We start from the raw sequence: 18,378 nt of genomic DNA, 5'->3' as shown, positions 1-18,378 counted from the left end.
AGGAATGAACAACGCTTGCACATTATTGAATTTTATTATCAAAATTATGCTCGGTGAAGAAGGTGCATTGTGCACTTCTTCCAATTTATGGGCAGTTTCGTCGGCCTACTGAGGAAGCTATTAGGAAGCTTGTGAGTAAATTTCGAACCCAGTTCACATTATTGGTCATTGAATCACCAACACGCATACCTAGAGTGAGGACCAAAGAAAATATTGCGGCTGTATCCGCCAGTGTTCGTGATGACCGTGAAATGTCGATTCGCCGCCGTTCGCAGCAATTGGGCCTCTGTTACTCCACTACCTGGAAAATTTTGCGGAAGGATTTGGATGTAAAACCTTATAAGATACAGCTGATGCAAGAATTGAAGCCACACTGCCTCCCACAACGTCTAACATTTGGTGAATTGGCTCTGGCAAAGTTGGTGGAAGATCCACATTTTCAACGGAAAAACAGATTTTAAAACAGAATTGTGTTCAGCGACGAGACTCATTTCTGGTTGAATGGATACGTTAACAGCAAAATTGCCGCATCTGGAATGGAGACCAGCCACAAGCATTACAAGAGCTACCGATACATCCCGAAAAAGTCACTGTTTGGTGTACATTATGGGTCGATGGCATCATCGGCCGTACTTCTTCAAAGACGACAATGACCGGAACGTTACTGTGAATGACAAGCGCTACTGTGTGATGACTGACGACTTTTTGTTGCCCAAAATGAAAGAATTGAACATGCCTGTAATGTGGTTTCAACAAGACAATATGGCACTCGAAACAATGGCCCAATTAAGAGCCGCCTTCGGTGAACAGTTTATCTCATGTTTGAACGCCTGTAATGCCTTTGATTTAACGCCTTTGTATTATTTCTTGTAAGGTCATGTTAAAGCTCATGTTTACAGGGATAAACCAGCAACGACTAACGCTCTAGAAGCCAATATTGAACCATTTATACGTGAAATACCGGTCGATATGTTAGAGAGAGTGTGCCAAAATTGAACCAGTGCAAAGGCCCTGAGGCCTTTGACCGTGTGTGGCATGAGAGTTTGCTGGCCAAAATCGTTACCATGGAGAGAATTGCCAGAATCGAAGAAGAAATCAATCTACAGCGTGTTCAACAACCCGCAATGGAGCCATCTGTCTGAAGAAGAACTATGCAAGGCCACCCGCTTCGTAGAGGAAGAGAACGATATATTTTTGGAGGGCAAAATCATTGGTCGAATAGATTTATTTCAACATCGGATCGATACTGGTGATGCTAAGCCCATACTCAACCACGGAGACGACTTCTCTTCGCAAAGCAAAACGAAGCTGCATCCATTGTTGAAGATTTGTTGAAGGAGGGAGTAATCGAGGAATCGAAGAGCTCCTGGTCGTCACATGTTGTTTTGGTTACTGAGAAAGATGGATCGACGAGATTTTGCGTAGACTCTCCCCAGAATAGATGACACTCTAAACATCTTGGCTGAATGCAGCGGTTATTGGCAAGTAGACGTTCACCTCGAAGATAAAGAGGAAACTGCCTTTTCCACCAGCAATGAACTATACCAGTTTGAGTTTATGCTGTTCGGATTGTGCAATGCACCCACAACATTAGAACGCTTGATGGAGTAAGTGTTGAGAGGACTCACCTGGAACACTTGCTTAGTCCATCTTGATGACATTATAGTCACCGGAAATAGTTTAACCAAACATCTGTCAAACTTGTGCAGTGTTTCCACGAGGCTGCGGAATGCTAATTCACAAGAATGCTGCCCCAAGTGTTGCTTGTTCCAGAAAAAGGTGATTTTTTTTGGGACACGTTGTGTCTTCACAAGAACATGAAACAAATCCAGAGAAAATCAAGGCAGTGCAAGAGTGACCAACACTTAAGAGCAAGCACGATGTAGAAAGTTTTCTTGGACTCTGTAGCTGTTACCGGCGTTTTGTGAAAGACTTTGGGAAAGTTGCCAGACCACTGAATAGCTTAACTGGAAAGAGATCATCCTTAATTTGGTGCCAAGACTGCCAGCAAGAATTTGCTACTCTGAAGCGATATTTGAACAGCGCACCGATCCTGGCAAACCTAAAGGAGGTGGGCTTGTTAATGCTGGACACGGATGCATCTCAACATGGAGAAATATACAGGAAGAAGAAGTCGTCATTAGTTATTCTCTGGGAACATCAGAAAGAAATCATTCCGTCACTGGAAAAGAATTACTCGCAGTAGTCAACGTAGTGGATCACTACCACTCCAACATATATGACCGTAAATGTTTGATCAGGTCAGACCACTCAGCATTTTCGTGGCTTTTCAACTTCAAAACTCCAGAAGAATAAATATCCAGGCAGATAGAAGAACAAGAAGACCATGCCTGATATCCGGATGTAAATTTTGCCAACGTCAGGAGGACAAGGATACCCAGCTACCAGAAGAAGTACTTTACAACAGATGTGATGAAGTAGCGGGCAGAAACTCCTTTATGGACAGCTCTGATAGGGAAATAAGCTCCCCTGCCTCCCGCCGCTTCGGAATCCCTCCGACTCGAAGGGTAGCAACAGTAAAGGTCCCTTGTCCATGGATGCGGACGAACAATTTGAGAAATCAACTAATGGTGACGAGGCGAGACACCATGGTAGCGTAGAAGAAGGATCCGGTCTTGAAAACTGGACAAGAATGGATTGACAAAGGAGTGAGGCTGGAATAGCAAGATATCTCAAAGTACGGCCAGCAGAAGAATGGTAACTGGCTCCAATGAGACTTCATGTGCATTCTAGATGTCCTACTCACTCGGAAATGGAAAAGCCCGTATGGAAAAACCAGCAAATTCCAGATAATTCTTCCAAAGACCTGTATTTCGAATATGCTTGAACAGCTCCACGATGGTGGCACTGGAGGGCATTTTGGAGTAAATAGAACTCTAGCGAGAGTGTGTGAGAGGTATTATTGGGTCAATTACTGTCGGGACGTGAAAGCGTGGTGTAAGCGCCGTTACCTGTGCTTTTCGAGAATCCTAAGACAAGGCAAAAAGGGAGGTTGAAGCAATACGGGATAAAAAGTAACAGTATACATATCCTACCTGTCCACTGCTCAAGAAAGCATTGCAAACCTGGTAGAATGTTTCCATTACCAAAATTTGGCGAATTTTGAAACATTTCTTGATTTTTTCGTCAGTTTTATTCTGCGGGCGTATGGGGTTTCTTGAATGACTGATGGTTGACAAAATGGTTGAGGCTTTCGCGGTCAAGGTTTTTAACGTCACTATTTTTCGGGTTTGAAAGCCGTGGATATTTTGGATTTATTCCTGTCGCTGTCAAGAGCGGCTAGCTCTCTCAGGGGTTTATTCGTCCTGAGTTAATATCTCGGATGTCATCAACTTTTGATATCATAATTATAAAAGCATATTTGAGACGTACACCAATTTTCAGCTCCATATTGATTTTTGTCACCAGAAATTTCTATCGTAACTGGACTATGACTCACTCTACATGCGAGCAAAACAGGAAGTGCAATGAAAGTTTTTAAACTCCGAACAGTTTTGTTGCAAAAAACAAGATGGCTTTCCGTGTTTTTGCAGTCTGTTGCTATTTTTCACAATTTGTGACGGTTTTCTCGATTATACTATGGAAATGTACCTATCGACGGAACGTGTTTCGTATTGGTCAATTTTATTATTATGCAAAATAGAAGGGAAACAAAAACAAACGACGTATTATTGCGATGGGAATTCCGTTGGAATATTCATTGCTTATTAGATTCCGAATTTCTCCAGGGTTGGATTTTTCCTTTTCAACCGATTCTGAGATCAAAATGAAATCTTCGTTAGTGAGGAAATTGATCTTGATTATATTCGCAGTCTTATGAACAATTCAGAAAATTCCTTTCGTATATCACAGAGATATCTAAAACAGAAATACGTTTCAAGACGTAACCTGTGATAAGGGTTTCCTTTATTTCCTGAAAGATATCCTGAAGTCGTTTCGAAGACATTATTCAAGACGCATTATTCCTTGTGGAATCAATGTTCCATGATGTTTTTTATACAATCTGAAAACTCAAAGAATACAGATCAACAGATCAAATCTGATGAAGGCAAACTGAAGGGTCTGATTAGTCAGTATATTGTCGTATTTATGCATTTCATCTATGCATAAAATGGATGATTAGAAAAATAGAATTTCAATACTTGTCTCTTTACAAAATATGTTATTGTTTTGAGAGATAGTGTTCTTTCGTTCTCAAATCCTGAAAAAATTGTTATTGAAAACTTTTTCTCAGTAAATATGTTTATTCCTTTCAACAAAAGTCGAAAGAAAAAAATATTGAGAGTTTTCAAACATTGTCACATAACCACTTTAATTTTTTGGGTTATCTCCAATTTTCATTTGGGAACCGTTCCTTTGTGAATATATATATTTAATAATTTTGCAGACTACGAAAAGTTATAAACCTGAAAAACATCGAAGATAACCTTGAGAAAATCTTTCGTCAGAAATAATATTTCTAGGATATCTTTGAAAGATATTTGTATGATATTTTCCAAATATATCTTGGAGATATCGTTATGAATAATCTTTCGAAAATTTCAGTAACTAACCTATTTAAAATGTCTCTTCTACAGGAAAAACTATTTGTAAAATTGTAAATTCATTTTGGTACCATTCAGAAGATTCTTCCGCATTATGCTTTTGTAAGTGAAAAGCTCTCCATATCCACGTTGATTCGTAAATGAGTTCTCTTTATAGAACTTAGAAAAGATCAGAAATCTCAGAGAGGTTTTTATTATTTTTCAAAACATGATTATTTTTCAAAACAAAATAGGTTGATAGCCAAATTGGGCCGGAAAATCGTGTGCCTTGAGTTTTTTGCATTTGTTTTTCATTATATTTCTGCCATTTCAAGAATAATATGTTCTTCAGATTCGTGGGTATCATTCCATCAAGTAATCTTGCCACCTTTCGAGAAACTCACGAGTGCTTTGGACGCATTTATAGATGGATGCCGGGTACTGTATCTCTGGAATGTACTTACCAACATGCAAAGTTGATCGCAAACGGACTTCAAGATCGTGAAAATAGTAAATATTATTGGAGTTTTATCCCAACACCAAACGGTTATTTTCAACACCTCCTCGACACGTGTTTCAATTACACAAGTCTGCAAAAAAAAAAATTCAAATGGTTTTGATTTCGTTAACTGATCTTTATGTAGTTTTTTGCACTGATTTCAAAAATAACATTTGTTTTTATCCATCACGTGAGGTTTGCCTACAAAATGAGGATGAAATAATTGAAAAAGTACAAAAAAACGAGGAATTGTGTATTTATTTTTATTATTTTTACATGAAGTAAAAGCAAAAAAACAATGCTACATAGCTAAACTAAACATAATAGTGATACAAAAGTGTTTGCACTTTTTTTATAAGTCTTATTAAAAACGTTTTATTTTTCAGTGAAAGCTTTTTTTGTACTTTTTTGGCTGTGTTCTTGTGAGTTTTCTTTTTTAACATCCAACAGTAATCTGCCATCAGGTTAACATTCCACCGACCTTGGTATCTGCGTTCCATTTCTTTCATGACTTGATGGAACGGTTCTCCTTGTTCCTCACTTACAGCCCCTAGATTTTCGGGAAAGCAGTCCAGATGTGAGTGAAGGGAATGGACTTTGACACTCATATTGCAGCCCAACATTTTGTAGTTTTGTATCAATTCAGCAAAAAAATATTTGTAGTTTGGGTCTGTTTTGTTTCCAAGGAAGCCTGTTTAAATGAATTCCAGGCAATTTTTCCCTCATTTTCATTTTAAGCATTACAAAGCTTTCATCTTTTAAAAGTTTTCTCATGTCAGGCCCAACGAAGACTCTTTTAGTTTAGCATCGGATAGACCAGAAAACTTTTCAGAAAGATACTTGAAACAATCTCCTTCTTTGTCTAATGCTTTCACAAACTGTTTCATTAGCCTCAAGTTGATATGGAGTGGTGGAAGTAAGATTTTTTCAGGATTCGCCAAACTTTGTTTTTCAACATTTTTAACTCCAGGAATTAGACCCTTTTTTATTAGCTAAACCTGCTTGACATAGTGTTGTTTCGTGTCACGGCTATCCCATTCACTTAGGAAAAATGAAAACTCCATAAATGGTCCACTTATGATCAGAGTAGTTGAGCTTATTGAGAACAAACTCACGATTTTCGTAGCATTCTTTCAAATGGACTGAGTGTCCAACAGACACAGAAGCATATTGGTTCCCATTGTGAAGAAGTACAGCTCTCAAACTTCTTTTTGATGAATCGATGAGGTCCTCATTTCTCTGGTTAATACGTTATGTTGAACATTTCCATGATGCCGTGTACATTGTTGCAGAAAACTAGATCACCCTCTTGTGTAAAAAAAGGACAAATTCCCTTTCTCTAAATCGGTACCATAAAAATGAAGGCTAACATATGTCTCTCTTTAAGTCTAGACCCTAAAACGTTTGGTAAGTCCTTTAGGAGGCCCAGATCTCGTGATAAATTATTCAAGTCTGATTGAGAGAAAAGTTCAAGGTCATTGGTACCTGGATCATAGCTGTCATCACTGTCGCTACTGCTACTATGTGTTTTCGCGTCTAAATCGTTCAAAATGTTGTCCAAGGTATCCGGAGGTGAAAGAATAGGCAAGTTAGATCCCATGACGAATAGGGCGAACAGCTGAACGTATGTTGGTGGAGTATGAAATATCCTTTCTGTTTTTTAATTCGAAACCTTGCACTGAACAAGAACAAATATAACAGTACCATTGGTACTCCAAAACGAAATGATTTTTTATTACCTTGAAACCATTGTCTAAGTTCTTCAACACACACAAAACACACTATATGGGGAGCCCAAGATTTATCTTGGTTCCCTAATTCAATACCAAAGTATGCAAAGTACACCTTCAAAACATGATAGGCGACTGCTGATTTTTCTGGTCTTCCATATTTTGCTAAGTGTGCCTCATACCTTATTTTGATAGATCTTTCAGTCTATCCATAATATTTCGCATCCCAGTCCCCACAAAGGACTTTGTCCTTTAGATTTATGGTCGAAATAAGTTGGGCTGAAAAATTTGTGGACTAACATAAAAAAAAATCGTTTGACTGTCATTACGTTAACATCAATGACATGAATAAATCACGTTAATTCCGTGACATAATGTCGTATTTTATTGATGAATTTTGTGTTTTTTCCATGATGTTCTCCAGATTGGTAATGAAGCAAGTGTCTTTCGGCGATGTCTACCAGTGGGGATGACAGTAAATGAATTTTTTTACATTTAATCCAGTATATTGTGTAAGAATCATGTGAATAATATTCGATTCATTTCCATAAATAATGTTTGGAATACGAACTGAGTGGAAAAAAGTGTGTTTTTGTATAATTCAGTGTTTACATAAAATTATTTGTTTCGAAAAGATTTTTTCCTGTAATTCAATGCTTCAGGAAGTCAATTTCTTCCAGTTTGTATCTGAAAGTTACTTCTTTGTATGGTCTACATATCTTTGTATAGAGTTAATTCTTTCTTTCTTTGAAACATTTTGGTATCAAGATGGAATGGTAGAAAGCCAAAAACTTTCTTTTCCAAAAATTAATCACTCCTAAAAATAAAACCTTATCAATTTTTCCGCTCGGTTCGAATTCTATGTTCATATTATGGCAGAGCTCTTCTTCAAATCGGCATCAATTATTCAGGGCACCTCACTAAGGTTGACCAAGGACATCATTGTTATGATCATTTGTCTGTTTGAGATTCAAATTTTACTCAGGCAGCTACGGATAATATCTTCAAAATGAATAAAACTTACGTGAAATTGATGAAAATTGAGAGGGGGATCTTAAAAATGTGATAAAAAAGAGATAGGCACACTTTAATAAAGTGCAATGGAGAAAAATAAATATCCGAACAGAAAATGAAAGCAGAAACTTTAAATTATGAATCAGAATTGATTCGTGAGCTTGTAGACAAAATGGGGAGTGGACATAAGCATTCATTATTTAACTATATAATCAGTATGATTTATACATTCTTCGTTTCATTATCCATCCAACCCCTTTTTTTCGACTTGATCGATAACATTTCATGCTTACTACGATATCCCTGACATTTTCTAACTAGTGATACGTTCACATCAGACTCAAATACGCAAACAATCTCAGGTGTTCTTCGATGCGCTTTGCCAGTTCAATCATAGTTTGCAGAGCTGAATGATCGTCGAATAGTTCCTTTGGCGGACGATTTTATTATGGGAAATTGGACTCGGTCTGGAATCTGATGTTGGCAGGAAATTGATGACTACACTCAGATATTCAGTAGTGATTTAGCTCAATAGAACGAGTTCGTTGGTTTCATGGGTTTCGAAATGCTTACTGGTTACAGGGAGTTATTTTAGAGTGGAATGTTTTGGAAGTTGATTCTGAAAGTGATGAAATTATCAATAGAATTTCGACTGAGTCTCATGGCTATATTGCAAAAAGATACAAGCTTACAAGTAACAGGAATATTTTCAGCCCCTTCAATGTGTCCGTACTGTAGATCATCATGGGAATTTATCATTGTGGTAACCCTACATACTCTTTCTTGGTTTGTTATTCTGAGTGCCATATCTCCTGAACTTTGATTCAATTTGAAAGTGGCATACAATTTTTCGAATCATTTCAAAAAAAACCTTACTCGTTTCTTAAAAGCTTTACATGTGCCCGATTGAAATGACAAGCTCTCAAATTGTGGAGGTGAGAGCACAGGTCGGTTCTTGAATTTTTTATAGAAACTCAATTATAAGTGTCTGAAAAGGGTTACAATATCAAAAGCTTCCATTTGTACGCCATCTATATAAGTTTCTAGAAATTCTGTACCTCTATTTCCAGAAACCATCAAGGAAACTCAAAGCTCTCTTATCCTTGAGATCTGGGATTCCGGCAGCATACATGTCCAAACCCCACAAAATCAAAGGCTATCTTATATGGACCCAATAATAAGCGAGTTGATGTTCTAAACTCAGTAGATATCAAAATTAATAGAGAAAATATCGAAATTGTAGACGAAACCAAGGTTCTAGGAGTATTATTGGATTTCAACCTGAGGTTTCAATAACACAACACAACAAAAAAATATTTTTTGAATGTTTCCTACACTAAATTAGTCAATTTCTACTGATTTTGGGGTGATAAAAACGAAAATAACAATGAAAAATTTTTATTAGCTCTGGTTTTTGAGATACACAGTACTTAATCTTAAAGAGTAGTTATACTATACGTGAAAAGTGAAAGTACATAAAACAATAGTGTTATGTTTCTTTTAGAATATTTTAAGTACAAAATTAATAAAAAAAAATTATTCTTAGTGTTTTGACAAATAAAAGAAGTTTGTACCACCAAATTTCAATTAAGTCCATCCGATTCATTGTAAGATCGCTGTCGTTTAGCTTGTCTTTTATAAAACACTTCTGGAGCATCCCTACACACAGACCAGCAGTAGTCTGCAAGCATTGCTTCATTCCAACGGCCCTGATATCTCTGTTCCATTAAGGCAATGTCTTGATGGAAGCTTTCTCCATGTTCGTCACTCACAGCTCCACAGTTTTGTGGGAAGAAATTAAGATGAGAGTGAAGAAAATGAATTTTTAAGGACATGTTGCATCCAAGTTGGTGGTAAGCTTGAAGAAGCTCTTTAACCAATGCTGTGAAGTTATCATCTCTTTTGTTACCTAAAAACCCATGTACAACCCCCTTAAAGGCTTCCCAGGCTCTTTTTTCATTTCCTGTTAATTTCATGTCAAAAGTAGGGTCATTTACGATTTCACGGATTTGAGGCCCAATAAAGATGCCTTCCTTGACTTCAGCATCACTCAACCTGGGAAACTTTGCTCTCAAGTACTTAAAAGCTTGTCCTTCCTGGTCCATGGCCTTCACAAAGTTTTTCATTAGTCCCAACTTAATATGTAATGAGGGAAGGAGAACATCCTTAGGATCTACAAGAGGCTCGTAAACTACATTTTTCTCATTAGGGTTTAGGTCTCGTGTAGGCCAGTTCATTTTTTTAAAGTGAGATTTTCTATCCCGACTGTCCCACAGACACAAAAAACAACAGTACTTCGTGAACCCTAATTGCATTCCTAGGAGTATAGCAATGACTTTCAGATCACCACAGATGTGCCACTTGTGTTGTTCATATTTGATTGATTGGAGAAGTGTTTTCATATTTATATACGTTTCCTTCATGTGAACTGCATGACCTATAGGAATAGAGGGTAGCTGATTTCCATTATGCAGAAGTACAGCTTTCAAGCTTAGTTTTGAAGAGTCTATAAACAGTCTCCATTCAGATGGAGTGTGATCCAAATTCAAGCAGCCCATCAAACCATTAACATCAGAACAAACTACGAGGTTTTCTTTTTTCTCAAAAAAAGGAAGCAAATCTTTTTGACGCTGTCTGTACTGAGATATTTTCACATCATGTTTTAGAAGATTCCACTGTTGTAGTTTTGACCCTAACAGCTCAGCCTTTTCCTTAGACAAGCGAAGATCTCTTATAAGGTCACTCAACTCTGCTTGACTAATTCTGTGCGGATCACTAGACCTATCGCTTACCTCAAAATCAGGGTCATAGGATGTAGAAGGATGGGTTGCTCCTTCTAAACAGTCTTCATCACCTTCCTCTAAAATTTCATAGTTTTGGGGTGGAGAAGGGACTGGCAAATTGTCTGAGTGTGGTACAGGCCGAAGAGCAGATGGGAGATTACGGTATTTAACCGTTCCTCTTCTCTTCATAGATAAACCTTGCTCAATGGGAGGAGTTAAGCAGAAATAACAGTCGTCTGTATGATTGGTAGGCTCACGCCAAACCATAGGTACTGCAAAAGCCATTGCCCGGTTTTTATTTTTCAGCCACTCTCGCAATATGACGGAATAAGAATTACAACATATATGAGGAGCCCATGATTTATCTTGGTCCCCAACTTTCACACCAAAAAAATGTTCATAGACTGTCTTAACGATAGGTGTCATTTTACGTTTCTGAGCCTTAAATGTTATTTCACCACATATATAGCAAAAGCTATCGACAGAATTCACACACTTTCGAGGCATTTCAGATCAGCACTTAAATTAATTTAAAAATCAACTTCACACGATAATTTCAATAGCAACCACGTGCGTACAATTGACAAACTCACATAGGTTATGTTTACTACTTAAGAACAGCTGATGAGAGGGGTGTTATGTAAACAAACATGTGTACCAACTGTTGGTGATGAAATATTTCATTTGTTGAAAACTCAATATACATATATATAATATAATGATACTATATCTTGAAAACAAGAGCTAATATATAATTTTCATGGTCACTTTCGGTTTTAACACGTGGAAATACATTAAAATCATCTAATTTCAACCCCGAAACAAAAACTTTGTTGTGTTGTTTAACATGTAAATGCGTTAGCGCAAAGAACCCTCGAATGGTTCAGCTCTTTTCCCTCTGACAGAAATCAAATTGTCAAGGTAGGAAATAAAACATCCAGTCTCTCCAAAATATGCCGTGGAGTTCCTCAAGGATCTGTTCTAGGTCCTATCTTATTTCTCCTATATGTGAATGATCTTCCTAACATCAATATTGATGGTAAAATTACACTATTTGCAGATGACACCACTTTATTGTGGCGTGGAAAGGATTTGGTTTCCTTGAAGAGTACCATTAAAGCTGATTTAGAAAAAATTAAGTCATCCAGTCTCTCCAAAATATGCCATGGAGTTCCTCAAGGATCTGTTCTAGGTCCTATCTTATTTCTCCTATATGTGAATGATCTTCCTAACATCAATATTGATGGTAAAATTAAACTATTTGCAGATGACACCACTTTATTGTGGCGTGGAAAGGATTTGGTTTCCTTGAAGAGTACCATTAAATCTGATTTAGAAAAAATTAAGTCATCTAGTCTCTCCAAAATATGCCGTGGAGTTCCTCAAGGATCTGTTCTAGGTCCTATCTTATTTCTCCTATATGTGAATGATCTTCCTAACATCAATATTGATGGTAAAATTACACTATTTGCAGATGACATCACTTTATTGTGACGTGGAAAGGATTTGGTTTCCTTGAAGAGTACCATTAAAGCTGATTTAGAAAAAATTAAGTATTGGTGTGACTCAAACTCACTATGTTTTAACTTCAGCAAAACTAACATTCTATCATTTGAATTTGTGCATGGAAATTTCTGCCTTCAAACTCATATGATAGAAAATAAACAATCTGCTAAATTCTTGAGAATTTGGATTGATAACTTTCTGAAATTTGAAGATCATATAAAATATCTGAACAATAAACCTTCATCTAGCTGTTATGCAATTAGAGTTATCACTAAAGAACTGGGAGCAACTGCTGGTAAAACTGCGTACTACGCTTTAATCGAATCTCACTTGAGATATGATGTCGCCTTCTGGGGGTTTTGTAGCAAACAGTTACTACAGTCTGTTTTCATTTTGCAAAAAAGAGCAGTGAAATTCATCTACAAAGCCAATATTAGGGACCATTGCAAACCCCTATTTATCAATAATAAATTACTGACTGTACACTGCATTTTTAACTTGGAAACAGTAAGTCTCATATTTAAAAGAAGAGAATGCTATAGATCAGAAAATACCTACTTTACCCGTCAAATTCAGGACATACCTCTGCCTATTCCAATAACAACGTTAACAAAATATTCTGTTTTGTTTGAGAGTCGGAAGATTTTCAACCATTTACCTACCGAAATGAAAAGTATAGTGAACTACAAGGTATTCCGTAACCGTGTAAAATAACTTTTGCTCTTGAAAGCGTATTACAGCTTTGTCGAATATTTCGAAGACAGGCTTTGAGACCAGCTTCTGATTTAGGTTTTATTTTTTGAACTTTTTAAAGTTCTGGGAATTTTACATAATTTCGACTATTATATTTTATTATATTTTAATTTTGTCTGCACCTGTTATTTTTATTTTTCTTTATAATTACTTGATAACTTGTATTTCATATATATATATATGTGTGTGTGTATATATGTGCATATATGTGTTATATATGTGTATGTATATATATATATATATATATATATATATATATGTGTGTATGTTATTTTGTGTAATAGTATTGTTTTCATATGCTTTGTCAATAAGATTTTTTTCGTAGACAATAAAGTACAGTAATTGATTGATTGATTGATTGAGCATACTCATCTTTACGAGTTATATATGGTGTACGTCAATGTCTTCCTATTAGGTTGAAATCCTTACTCTGCGAGATCTTGGTTTTATCTAATTTCAATCATGCGAACTCCGTATATGGACCAAATTTAACCAGCCAATATAAACAAAAAATTCAGAAGGTACAGAATTCTTGCCTTCGGTTAATATATGGAATAAGGAAGCGAGAAAGAATTTCCAACAAGATATGTGAAACGGGTTGGTTGAATATGGAAAACAGAAGATTTCTACATTCTGGAAATCTCTTTCATAAAATCATCCTTACCGGAAGACCTTCCTATCTTCATCAGAAAATAACATTTCGCACTGATGTTCATAATGTCAATATTAGACATCGAGGAATTTTGTCCCCTCCCCCATTCAGAACTGAACTGTTCAGGAGATCGTTTAGTTACCAGATTTGCAAGATATATAATCTCATCCCACCAAATTTCAAAACAGGAAGTATCCAAACTTTCAAAACCCAACTTAAAAATCTTTTGTTCAGGACTTATCAGTAGGTTTTATTTATTATTTTCACATAACAAGGTTGAAAACTGCCGCTTTCACCAAAAACTGTATAGACATTTTTTAATATTTTTTATATATTGTTCTTTTGTATCATTCAATAAGTACGCATAGGTATTTTTCAGGGTTAAGTGGAAGAACAACACAGTAGCACTCTCCGCTGCCGAGTTGAACTTCGCCCTTTATTTTCTTAAATATATTATGAAGGATTTTTTTTTATGTATTGAAAGAGGAAATAATAAAGACGTTATTATTATTATTATCATCATTATATCCTATTTATACGCTATTAGTTGTTCTTATGCTCTTTATGATCGTATGCTTTTTTATTTTAATTATTTCATCATGTTATGTACCAAATACAAATATGAGAAGTCCAATGGTTTATAGTTCTTAGTAAAATACAAAATAATAATGGAATGTCAGCTCTAGATGTGTGTGTAAGAAGATGTATTTATAAAATATGTAAAGATTAAAAGATAATATATAGATGCAATGTATAATGATAAAAGCTTAAAAGTGGTAACAATGTATTATATGAAATATCTAGAAGAAACTTCATGAAGTTAATTGGGAAGAATATCGAACGCTCGTCGGAGAGTGAAGATATAAATAATTTTAATTTATTTTTGGTAAGAAACTACGTACTTATCAATTTGAAATTGCATAGCCTAAGTACTCTTCTACTGAATAAAAATTGAAATTTACCAATAATTGTTCCATCTTCGTTTCAAAAGGGATGAGATCGAGATTTCTCCATTCACGTGGTAGCTTATTGTACAGATGCAAGTTCAGGGAATTGCGTCATCACCTGAAGACGATTGTGGATACTTACAATAGAAACGTCGGGAGTTAACTTGGCTTGGAATCTCTTAACTTTTTTATTTTATATTTGTTCAATTTGTTTAATTTTAGTTGTATTTTATTTCACTATCATTTCATTTCAGGTTTTTTGCTTCATATAATTGTTTTTTTTTACTATTCATTTTTAATCTTCTCCTTCAATTTTTATTTCTCCTTTTTTTTTGTTATTTAAGGGATTTCAAATCATTTTATATAATATCAGACAATGGAAGTCCGAACAAGTGAAATTCATCATAGAACATTGTCAATCACCTTCAAATAGAATCCTAAGCTTCTTGAAAAGTTCTCGTTATGAGGCATTATAAGGGGGCATCAGTCATCATGATCCTATGATTATTTATGATCACATCATCTTTATAATTTCGATAATTTTACGATTATGCCTGGCAGAACTATAATATAAAATAACCTGATGACCCTACGATTAGTTATAATTAACAAATTTAAAAGATTCAAATTCAAATTCAAATTATTCATTTCCTTAAAATGACAAAAAATGTATAGGATATAATCATTATACATGAAAGGACAAAACAAAATATTAACAGAAGAATGATAAAAAAAATATACCCAGTGGCAAATCACATTTTTGTATTTTAAGCAAGAGTTGCTGAGTGTTTTTAACATGAATATCACTATTGAGAATAAAGTAATTTCTATTAGTTGTAATGAACTGACAACTCATAAATGTATAATCCAACCAGAGTTAAAATTTCGTGTGTAATGAGAATAACGATTCAGAATATCTAATAGCTTGGAATGATTAACACAGTCGAAAGCCCGGTTCAAGTCACATAGAATTACAGCAGGACACTCGCCTGAGTGGTTGCGGGTGTGCTATCCATTTTTGAAGTGATATCTAGAAATACCTCAAAAGTTGAAAATTACTCTGATGGATGCTTCTCAAAATTGTATCAAGTCACCACTATTTGTTATCTGAAAGAAAACAGGCACAGAAAAAAGCCTTTCAAAACTTACTTCATCTTCAACACATGGAATCGGTATTGGTTCAAAGTTCAAGCAATCCTCTCACCTGTTACAATAGATATATGTATTCACGAAGCCCACAGATTGTAAGTATAACTGTTACGGGCAACGTGATTAACTGGGCATTATCAATAAGGGCCGACCATTATTAATAATGCCCAAGAGCGATGGGCAAAGTCATTAATTTATCACTTTGACCGGCCATTATCAATAATACCCGTCGACCCGTGGTCCATGTAATAAGTCAGTGTTTGAGATACCTTGGATTTATCACTTGGACCGGGCAGTTGATTGATTTTCTACTTACCACTCCGGCATCGATGGCAGTCCTTACGAAGCTACGTTTGGCAAATCCAAAGTAGGTTTGAAATCAGTTTTGCCATCATTTGACGGGTTAACGGAGATAGCAAGTGAAGATGAACTTGAGGCAATGTTAAAATTGTGGACAGAGCGGATGATGCCGTAAACGAAGACAGCAATAACATAGATCAACAGCCTTCTGAACTGGAACAACATTTTGCCAATAGTCTACCAGAAAATCAGCAACCCACTGTGAGTGAGGACATAATGAATAAAAACCTGCGAGCAGCCGATCAACAGCTTTCTGCCAATATGCGAGCAATGAAAAGGAAAATTCTGATAATGAAAACGTTGCATCTTTAGTTAACGCAAAATCAAACGAAATTCGGAAGGCTCGTAACGCAATTAAAGATTAACTTGATAAGCAAGCCGAAAAAATGTTGGCGCGTTCAAATGCAGAAATAGGACAAAGCGTTCGAGTAAGGATACCAGATTTATATCGAGTCAAGACGGACAGTCGTAATATAATTGCTATTATTATATCTGTTAAAAAAGAAAAACTTTACAAACTTGGAACTGAACACGGTATTTCAAACCAACTGTACTCCAGAAATGAGTTTACTGTGTATGAAGACAAGTTCATTTCGATCGATGATGTTCCAAAATTTGATTTTACTCTTCGAGAATGTCCTCGAAGAGACTCTCATTTTGATTGACAAGGTTTCCAGCATTGTAACTGTAGTGGGGACTGCAATTCATAACATTGTGAATACAAGAAATCAAACATTCTTTGCAATTCCAAATGTCACAAAAGTTCATCTTGCAAGAATAGGTAAATAATTATAAACTTGATAACTTTCTTGCGCAGTCCTTAATTATTAGATATTTCTGTTGATTTTTCTCAGTTTACTTATTTCAAAACTATTGTTCTTAAGTAATATTACTGATGATATTACATTTTTAACTATTTATTTTCCAACTACTATGTTCAACAGTTAATTTTTTGTTAATTTTTCATGATTTTTTTTCATGTAATAAACAAAAACACTACAGTTCACTTATTTTATTACTTTGCCCAAGATAGGGTAGGCATTATTCATAATGGCCGGTAAAAGTGATTAATCATTGCCCAATTGAATCGGGCATTATGAATACAGACCGGCCATTATTAATAGTGCCCGAACTTATCAAAATACCCGTAACATAACTTTACTAGAAGTAGATATATCTCTCTCTCTCTCGGTACCTTACTTCTCACTCTACGTTACAGTACAGTACACACTAGAAGGAGAGAACTAGTTGACGTCTATTTGTATGCCTCATCGTAATAAGAATGAAAACAATCAAAATGAACAGTATGGACTTTGAATAGGTATCGGCATTCTGATTATGATTTATTTGGAGTACTACTGTAGATTGCTCAGAAGAATTCAAGATCTATGAAAATATAAAATTTTTAACAAATGATATGTTTACAATCTACAAGTTGAAAGTGCCAAATACGGTTTATATGTGTTCAGATTGTGTCGCAGACAATATAAAATGAAAAGGGTAGTATGGAATGTTACAATAATATTTAATAATAATAAGGTTTGCAGGTTAGACCCACGAAGTGGAGAATTCCACTTGTCCCAGAGAGAAATAATACAAAACTACAAATAACAATGAAATACTAGTAACAATACAAATAAAAGTACACATATCAACAATGAAATTGTGTTTGCAGGTGGTTGACAATGTTTCAGTTCGGACTTCCATTGTCTAATATAATATAAACTGATTTGAAATTCCTGAAAAAAGAATTAAAAGATTAACCAAAAATAACAATTTTATTTGAACAAGAAAACTTGGTTTGAAATCTTTCAATTTTTATTTTTATATTCCATTTTTTTGCTAAAAATACTTTTTAATTTCCAGCTTTTATCAATATTTCAATTTTTTATTTTTTGTTTGTTGTTTAGTTTTATGTTATTTCTTTGTAATTTCAGTTTTTTGTACAAATAAAATTGTTATTTTCGGTTATTTTTTTTAATATTTTTTTAGGAATTTCAAATCAGTTTATATTATGGCCAGTTATCACCCGAAGACGATTGTGGATACTAACAATCGAAACGTCGTGACATGACTTGATTTGAAATCTTTTAATTTTTATTTTTCATTTCTTTCAATGATAATTTTTAATTTTCAGCTTTTATTATTATTTCAATTTTTATGTTTTGTTTGTTGTTTGGTTTTATGTTATTTCTTTGTTATTTCAGTTTTTTGTTCAAATAAAATTGTTATTTTTGATTAATCATTTTAATATTTTTTCAGGAATTTCAAATCATTTTATATTATATTAGACAATGGAAGTCCGAACTGATGAAATGAAATTGTGTATGAACAAGTCATACAAAGTGATATAAATACATTGATTAGTATATGTGAACATACTTTTGAATCTATCAGATGCTTTACTGGATAAAATCATTAGATGAACTCATAGAATAAAA

Source organism: Leptinotarsa decemlineata, unplaced genomic scaffold, assembly GCF_025532065.1.
Source record: "Leptinotarsa decemlineata unplaced genomic scaffold, Ldec_3_MD MMD2_tig00026314_RagTag_RagTag, whole genome shotgun sequence".
Classification (NCBI taxonomy): domain Eukaryota; kingdom Metazoa; phylum Arthropoda; class Insecta; order Coleoptera; family Chrysomelidae; genus Leptinotarsa; species Leptinotarsa decemlineata.
The sequence above is the reverse complement of the archived record's forward strand: the minus strand, read 5'-3'. Positions refer to the sequence as shown.